Source organism: Rhinopithecus bieti, unplaced genomic scaffold (genome assembly GCF_001698545.2).
Source record: "Rhinopithecus bieti isolate Rb0 unplaced genomic scaffold, ASM169854v2 scaffold_22439, whole genome shotgun sequence".
NCBI lineage: Eukaryota > Metazoa > Chordata > Mammalia > Primates > Cercopithecidae > Rhinopithecus > Rhinopithecus bieti.
Window position 1 is genome coordinate 205,325 of NW_016810838.1, and position 8,728 is coordinate 214,052.

Consider the following 8,728-nt stretch of genomic DNA (forward strand, 5'->3'; position numbering starts at 1 on the left):
ATATATAATTAATAAAGAGTATATATAATTGTGGTATGTTAATTTTTTGGCCCTGAACCTAACATAGGCTCCCAGGGAACTGCATTTATTTACATGCACAGAAGAGGCAGAGATGAACCAATCTGGCCCTTAGCAACAAGAGTGGTGATAGTCACCCATTCTCACCTCTTGCTCCCTAATCCCACCTCCCATGATGTCCAAAAATAAGAAGGCACCTCTTCATACTCACTTAGTGACAATATTTGCAGGAAAAGAGACCTAAGTCTTTATTAGGAATGAATGAATTCACCAAGAGTATAGTTTTTACTTTGGTACACTTACCTTTTGTCAAGTAGTGTCTGTTATGCCAAGATCCACACTAGCAGGCAGCATGCAGGAGGAAAAAGCAGCTTCTCTGCCACTTCGGAATGGATTTCTTTCCTACCTCACTGAAGATAAGGGACATTATTGATTTTATTAGGGTAGTTCAATTAGCAGAGCAAACAGATTTCTAGACTGGAGAAAAGGCTAAATGACTTTTGTCTTTGATCTAGAGAAATTACCTAGACAACCAGCAATTCAGTTTCTATCATAAATAAGCCTGGTGGTGAGTGATGTGTTATTTAAATGAGTGAGTCCCAAACCTAGGTGAGTCTGATGTGGTTTGAGAACCACCGGTACAAATATAGATCATAGGAAGCTTTTTAAATGCATGTAATTCATTTGGCCAGAAAAAGGGGGGATAAACACAACCCAGGAAAAATATGTGGAATCAAGCAAAATGTTATATCTCAGTAAACAATGTATGGCAATTTGAAGAAAATATAATAATGCTGTAATAAACAATGCTTGATGACAAAAACGTTAAAAATGTTTGGTTATTTTAAGGTATGACTCAAATGAGTTAACAGTACCAACCAATTATAACACTTTTTTATTTATTTATTTATTTTTTTACTCTTCTGTAGCGAGCAGTGTTCTTTGGCTGCAGCATGAGAAGCAGACTCTAAGCAGAAAATAAAGATTGTGGAAAGTCATAGCGTGGTTTATAGGAATAAAGGGTAAGACAATGAGGAAGCTGAGTAGAGACATGCAACGTTTAGCTCTAGAGATCTGAGTAGTGGTACCAGACAGAAGTTTCTCACAGGAAGACAGTGAGTAAAATGAGCTTCTTTTTAAGTCAAGTGACAGCTTTTATCAAGGATATTAAAAAAGGAAAGACCCTGCATGATGAAGAATGGTATTTAAGAAAGGGAAAACATGTGCTTTAGAACTCCTGAAGCAGAGTTGATCAACATGCTTGTATTTAAAACTGATTCCTTAATAAATTATACTTATACAAAATTGGAAACAGTCCAATGAGTATTCTATACAGAGAATATACCAGCCAGTCATGGTGGCTCACTCTTGTAATCCCAACACTTTGGGAAGCCAAGAGAGGGGATCACTTTTAAGCCAGGACTTTGAAACAAGGCTGGACAACATAGTGAGACCCCATCTCTACAAAAAAAATAGAAATTAGCTGGGCATGGTGGCACATGCCTGTGGTCCTAGTTACTCAAGAGGCTGAGGTGGGAGAATCGTTTGGGCCCAGGATTGGGTGTATATTATATATATATACACACACACACACACTGTATATATACACACACACTATACACACACACATACACAAACATACCTTAAAAGAAGGCAGCATGAGGAGTAATAATAATACTTAAAAAAAAAACCTGGATATACTACCTTTACATTCATCAAAGTAATGCAAACAGGCAGGTAGAGTGCAATGATAAACTTACTAAGGCTGGCAAGCTACAAGAGGTGTCTGGTGGAAAAGTAGAAGAAGCAAACTTAGCTTGTAAGTGGAAAAATAAAACTTGCTTTGGTCAGAATTTCAAATGAACTCAAAATTAATTCTTTTTGATGTGTACGAAATCTTATTAAAATGAATACCATTTACTGGATTATGACGATAATCAACCCTAGTCAATGGATCATTTTACTTAACTGCTATTTACTTCAACAGAAATTTCAGACAGTAATTTTGCTGATGCTTTGGTATTGTCATAGAATTAAATCCAAAAGCCTTTATGATACAATGATAGAGTTTATAAGAGTAATTGCATGAGTAGTATGCCATTTTCCTAACACCACAGTAGAGAGAGTATTTTCATTGTGGGGCCTAGTACTCAATTATATACTTATTATCTATTTGGCTTTAAGCAGGCATTTTAGCCTTTTTGATCCTTAATCTCCTCATACACATGGAGACTAGTAAGTAATTACTAGCCCTGCCTATCTCACAGGGTTGTGAAGTCAGGCAAAATTATTGGTGGTAAAATCACTTTGGAAACTATACAGCATCCTATAAATGTAAAGGCCAATTATATTTATGTTGACATATTATTTAATAATGAGCACTAGGAGAAATGTAATGCTTTGAATTTCCTTACTAGAGATGATAAAAGCAGTATTCATAGAATTCAAGTTCATAACCATCACTTGGAGTAATGCTTTGCAAGCCAAAACAACTTTTTTAAAGTTACCTTCAATGTATTAAGTATATATTGTATGTTGTTAAAAAGTAATTTGAGTCTGTAATGCATGAATCTTCACAAGCAATTTCTTTCTTAAGACCATGTGAAAAAAAAAAACAATTTTTAAAAAGAGCTGCAAGCCTGGACAACCTAGTGAGATGCTGTCTTTACATTATTATTATTTTTTTAATTAACCAGGCATGGTGGCATGTGCCTGTAGCCCCAGCTACTGGGAGATTGAGGTGAGAGAATCACGTGAGCTTTGCAGGTTGAGGCTGCTGTGATCTTGCCACTGCACTCTATTCTGGGCAACAGAGAAAAACCCTGTCTCAAAAGAAAAAAAATAATAATAATAACTGCAGTTGCAACAACACCATTGACATGACAGAGCATGAGCATAATTAATACTGCATACAAATATAATCTCAGAATATTAGAAGCGGGCTCACTGCTCAATTGTTCAGAAAATGATAGGGTATGTTCCTTTTGGGTCAAATTACTGAGAATTTTTAAAAATTGCCCTTAAATAGAAACTGCACTGTATTTTTATCTAGAGAAAACAGTCTGTGGGAACCACCTTCTCCCACCCATGTCTTAGCAGTGGGAACTAGTGTCTCAGACCAGGACTATTTACTGATCCCTGTGGCAACAGTGTGCTTTATCTTGCATAAAGCCTAATATCCTAAGAACTCCATTGTACTTTAGTACAGTATCTCATCCCTAAAATAAAAATCTTGATGTGAAATATAAATGCTTCCATAGAATATTATTAAATAAAATATTACTATAATGCCAGAGAGTCTTATGCAGTCTCTTCACCAGATGTCATTTTGGAATAAACCCTCTGCCATTTCTGAGTAAAAGTCACTGGACCCTTCAATGAAGTGATTCAATTAAAGTCATCCCTTTTAATGTGTTACTGAGAGCATTCAATGGAGTATAGAAATGTCAGGGCTGGGGCTTTTAATGGTGTCCTAGACACATGTAGCAACACTTCATGGAGACACTGCCCAGTTGCCTCATTTCCCTAGGTTTAGGGACCATTCCCCTGTTATTTTTCAGGCTCACAATAAGAAACTGAAGTTAGTCAAATTGCTAAAAACTTCACCTACAGTGAGACCTGGTCACTTTCCAGGTTTCTTGACTTGTTAAAGCACACTGACTACAATGCCAAATGTCTACACATGAAGACTAAGTTAGACCCATAAATTGCTTCAGGGTTCTGAAAAGAAAAATGCTGTATGAATACTAAGCAGTGACATTATCAGTTTATCTTATGGCAATATCTGCACTTTTCAAGCCTACAGGATTACACACATTTTAATAAAAGTAGTGTTCTATAGAACTTACTTTCATACAACTACATTATATTTTTATGTTTGAGAGAATGTAGGTGGTAGTACAGATATTCTATTTTCTTTTGACGTCTTCTCTCCAATGTTTCAAATGCATTAATACTCAGCGGGTGAAACTGAAATACATTTTATTCTTCAGAATCATTCCCTTGTAAGATCTCAAATGATTGTTAAATCAGGGTTGAGTGAGCTGCAACTGGATGTGTCATTCATTGATTTTTTTTTTTTTTTTTTTTTTTTTTTTAAGTAGCGATTTGACATTTCTATGCATGTTAACACCCTCTTTTGGTAATAAAACACTCGAGACCAACTCTTTCTCTGTTCTATCTTGAAGACCTGCTGTTCTTTGTCATTTTTCAAGTGCTTCATGAACAAATAAAGTAACTTGACATTGTTGTTCAGAGGAGTGTTTCAATACTCTGGACCTACTGATTATGCTCTGAATAATTGGCCTCGCTTTTTGTATTATAAAAGCAACTAGATGAAAAAGAGCCTTACATCTAAGCATAGAAGAGTTCCAACAAGTGTAAAGGCTTCCCAGTCTCCAGCTTGCCTCCCAAGGTTCTAAAATAAGTGCTTAAAAATGGCATTGTCTAATGAGAATGCTAGTTGGGGAGGATTGGGTGAAGAAAATAAGTGGATTTTAATCTCCCAGAAGCCAAGAACTTCATCTTATTTACGGTTGTACTCCATGTTGTGATGGGTCTCATCAGTGTCTTACATAGTTACAGGAACCAAAACAGAAAAAGAAAAAAAAAAACTATTTCTGAATCATCAGATTGTCTTTTTTGTAATATAAAGAGGAGGGGAGGTTTTCCAAATGAAAATTATACTGGTAAGAAATCCTAAATGAAGCACAAAATATGAATTTGGGGAATACTGCTTACGTAGTTTTGTGTCTGTCTATCTTTCTATGTCTATGATATTTGTGTGTGACATATGAGGTATGACTATAAAATAGGGAGGCTTAAAAAAGCACACATTTTGGACAGTTCATTTGTGTGTCAGTGTGGTTTAACTAAATAAAGTATGCTAAAGTGCTTTACAAACTGTAAAGTATTATCCAAATATGACACATTGCAATTACAGTTTGTCCTACAACACATATTTATTGAGTAGTTCCTAATGTCTATATCAATAAAATAACTACATTGGTAGAGACCAGGAAGAATACAACGACTTAACCCATAATTATAAAACTACAGAAAAGAGAAAACAACTAACATAAACATTGATGGCTGACCATAGAGGAAACATGTAATAAAGAATACTTAACCAGGAGGCATGCTTACCTGTCCAATATACAAGCTGGCTTTGTAATATATTAAATCTTTTATTCTCAATTGTAATATATTGAATCTTTTATTCTCAAAGAGCCACTTTATCATTGTAATTTCAAAGCATAACAGCTCAGAAATTTTCATTAAGAACAAGAATAAATGGAAGGACTTTTTCTCTCCTTCATAAACAGTATCACAATCTGTGGATGCAGTGTAAACATGGCTGCAAAAAGAGAAGAGAGATGAAACTTTCAAGACAGCTGTCAGTAACTGCATACCTGAAGTGACTATTGATTGTGTTTCCATTTATTCTCAGCTTAAATCACTCAGTCTCGCAGTTGGACAACACCTCTCATTCCAAATAAACCTTCAGTTCTTGATTGTTCCATATCAGGTAGCTGCCTTTTCCAGTCATTTCTTGATCAGAACACACATTGCTTTGAGTTTTTCCTCTTTACATCCTTGAAACAAATGCATGTGCACAGGGATGACACATTTTGGAACACTATGAAACACCTTCCAGAACTTACCAGTGTTATTTCACTCTGTAACAAGTTAAAAACAAATCACAATGACTAATGCTGTCACTGATGAGCTATAGTTGCCATTTACCTCTATCTGTGGATAAGAAAATTGTCGAATATTTTGGCCCAGAGATTCACTTCCTCTGTCAAATGTGGTTAAAATTTTACATGCAGGATGAAAAAAACAAAGAAAAACAGAGTGATTTACTGAGCTTGTTTTCCCTCAGAAAGCAGCCTCACTAGAGTAGTTTGTTGACAGTTCTAAACTATCTCAAGATAAGCACTGGTTTGGAAAAATATATGTCTCCATGTAATGTCTGTGCATTTTTTAAAGAAACCATTTGTACCTTTTTCCTGTGTTGATAAATAGCATAGATGTCATGTTTAATAATTTATGGGCTTAGGTGGCTGTGATGAGTCTCCAGACCTGCTTAGCTCCTAAAACATGTTTAATAACATGGCATTTTTGCAGCCTTTGATTTTCCTTTGGTACCAATGGCTGAGTGAGTACTGAGAGCTACCCTGCCTTATCGGGCTCACCATCGCTACTCAACTATCCCAAATTAGTACCAAACTAACCTATCTTATTCAGTCTAGCTTTAACTAGCTTAACAGGATATCTCCTTATTTATCAGTGTCTTTAAATCACCCTCAGAACAAAATGTTCCCTGGGGTTCAACTAGGCCACTGAGAGAGAATGCTCAGGTGTTCCAACATTTTCTCTCCACTCACTTGCCCAACAGTTCCAATCAAAATATCTTTGAATTGCCTACCTTTCTTTAGCTCATCTCTTCAAGCTCTTTCCATTACAACTCAATGAAACAAAATGCAAAACAAAGAACTAACATGCAAAAAAATTACTTTTCTTCATTGTATTTTATTTAGCATGAATGTCTCTGCCTGTTCTATAGAGATAGGCCCATGGACACAATCAGACCTAACTAGGCTGTCTGCATAGGAAGCTAGAATAAACGTTAAATGATACATTAGTATAAATGATTAGTAAAGGCTTTCAGCACTGATTTTTATAGTCAATATCCAATGACAAATAATCTCATTAACTACACAATATGAATGAATTAAGGGAAATATCATTTCACAAATATTTAGGAACTTATTTAAGAATAAGAATACTATGTTGGGTACTATAAACAGATTATAAATTTCATAATAGCTGCAGTTCCTGAGCTCAGGAATATGCTAATTCAGTTAAAAGGGAGGATCTCCAGTTCCAATAGAGAGCAGAAATAACTGAACGCTGGGGTTTTTCTGTTTTGTTTGCTTTGTTTCGATTTTTTAAAATGAGTTATAGACTTAAATTCTTTTGTCTTCTCCTAGAGGGAGGTCCCTTTGTACCACACAAAGGCAAAAGAGTCTCAGTAGGGCTGTCTATTCTATTGTTCAGGGGCTCATAAATAGAAGCTTGAGCAATATCCTTGCAAATAAAAAGAAAATACTTGTTGTAGATCATGGGACATGAGTTTGGAACAAAGTGGAGGCAAGAGAGCCTCTCATTTACCATGGCACAAAAGGGCAAAATTAAACTCTGTGAAGAAATTTAAAACTTAGGTGAGTTTACCAAGATCATCTCCATGGTTTCTGCCAGGTCACTTAGATCCAAATTCCCAATAATGACTTGATCATTTAACCTGAAATACAAAAATACATAATGCATATTATCAAATGTTTTAACAATACCAACAATACATGAATTAAATGTTCCTGTTATTTAAGGCTATTAGAATTATTTAAGAGACTCCTGGATGTTATCTCTTACGGTAACTATGATGATTCCGGTTTCCAATGCTTTGGGCAGAATTTAAAATGCAAGTGATCATATAAACATGACTATCTGCAACCTGAGTACTTCATTCTGACCAGTGATTACACACCACTATATCTCTCTTTCTCCTCCTTCTTGTCTAATATGTTTCATATTAGATTGAGTAGCTAACTTGGAAAGTAAGATGTCCCTTTAGGAAAAACAAAACTGTTAGGTATTTTCTTCCAGAGAGCGCCAAGTGAGAACTCAACAGACTACTTGTCTCTGCAAACATGTGACTTTATGATTACTCCAGTATTCTATCATCATCAGATCTCATCAACCAGAAAAATTAAATCTTATAGAAAACAGCAATCTTGATAATGTCACAACCCCTTCATTTAACACACCCAAAGTCAAAGTGCTGAGCTTGCTACCTGGGCACTTTGGTTTTCTACCACTCCCTTCCATTACCCCAGGCTTCAGCCAAAGTAAACTCTTCACAATTGCCAAACAGATTCTGTACCATGTTGCTTTGTGGCTATTACTCAAACTCTTCTGTCCAGGTGGAATTTCTGTATTCTCCTTTTTTTTTTTAGTTGACATGTCTTTTATTATTATTATTGTACTTTATGTTCTAGAGTACATGTGCACAACATGAAGGTTTGTTACATATGTATACATGTGCCATGTTGGTGTGCTGTACCCATTAACTCATTGTTTACATTAGGTATATCTCCTAATGCTAAACCTCCCCCCTCTACCCACCCCACAACAGGCCCCGGTGTGTGATGTTCCCCTTCCTGTGTCTCAGTGTTCTCATTGTTCAATTCCCACCTATGAGTGAGAACATGTGGTATTTGGTTTTCTGTTCTTGTGATAGTTTGCTGAGAATGATGGTTTCCAGCTGCATCCATGTCCCTACAAAGGACACAAACTCAGTCTTTTTTATGGCTGCATAGTATTCTGTGGTGTATATGTGCCACATTTTCTTAATCCAGTCTGTCACAGATGGACATTTGGGTTGGTTCCAAGTCTTTTCTATTGTGAATAGTGCCGCAATAAACGTACGTGTGCACGTGTCTTTATAGCAGCATGATTTACAATCCTTTGCGTATATACCCAGTAATGAGATCGCTGGGTCAAATGATATTTCTAGTTCTAGATCCTTGAGGAATCACCACACTATCTTCCACAATGGTTGAACTAGTTTACAGTCCCACCAACAGTGTAAAAATGTTCCTGTTTCTCCACATTCTCTCCAGCACCTGTTGTTTCCTGATTTTTTTAA

At 36.0% G+C, this 8,728-nt stretch overlaps 1 long non-coding RNA gene across 3 annotated transcripts in view; it reads right to left on the bottom strand.

The window, feature by feature from the left end:
• LOC108542783 (uncharacterized) overlaps window positions 1–8,728 on the bottom strand; it is a 38,991-nt gene that overhangs the window by 4,996 nt on the left and 25,267 nt on the right. For 2 of the 3 annotated variants that reach the window (XR_001889366.1, XR_001889368.1), the window contains exons 2-4: window positions 7,255–7,324; window positions 5,164–5,374; window positions 322–428 (exon numbers count right to left, since the gene is read on the bottom strand). This is a non-coding gene — a long non-coding RNA (uncharacterized LOC108542783). Of the gene's footprint in view, window positions 1–321; window positions 429–5,163; window positions 5,375–5,429; window positions 5,613–7,254; window positions 7,325–8,728 lie in introns of all 3 variants that reach the window. The other variant, XR_001889367.1, reaches the window with a different exon arrangement.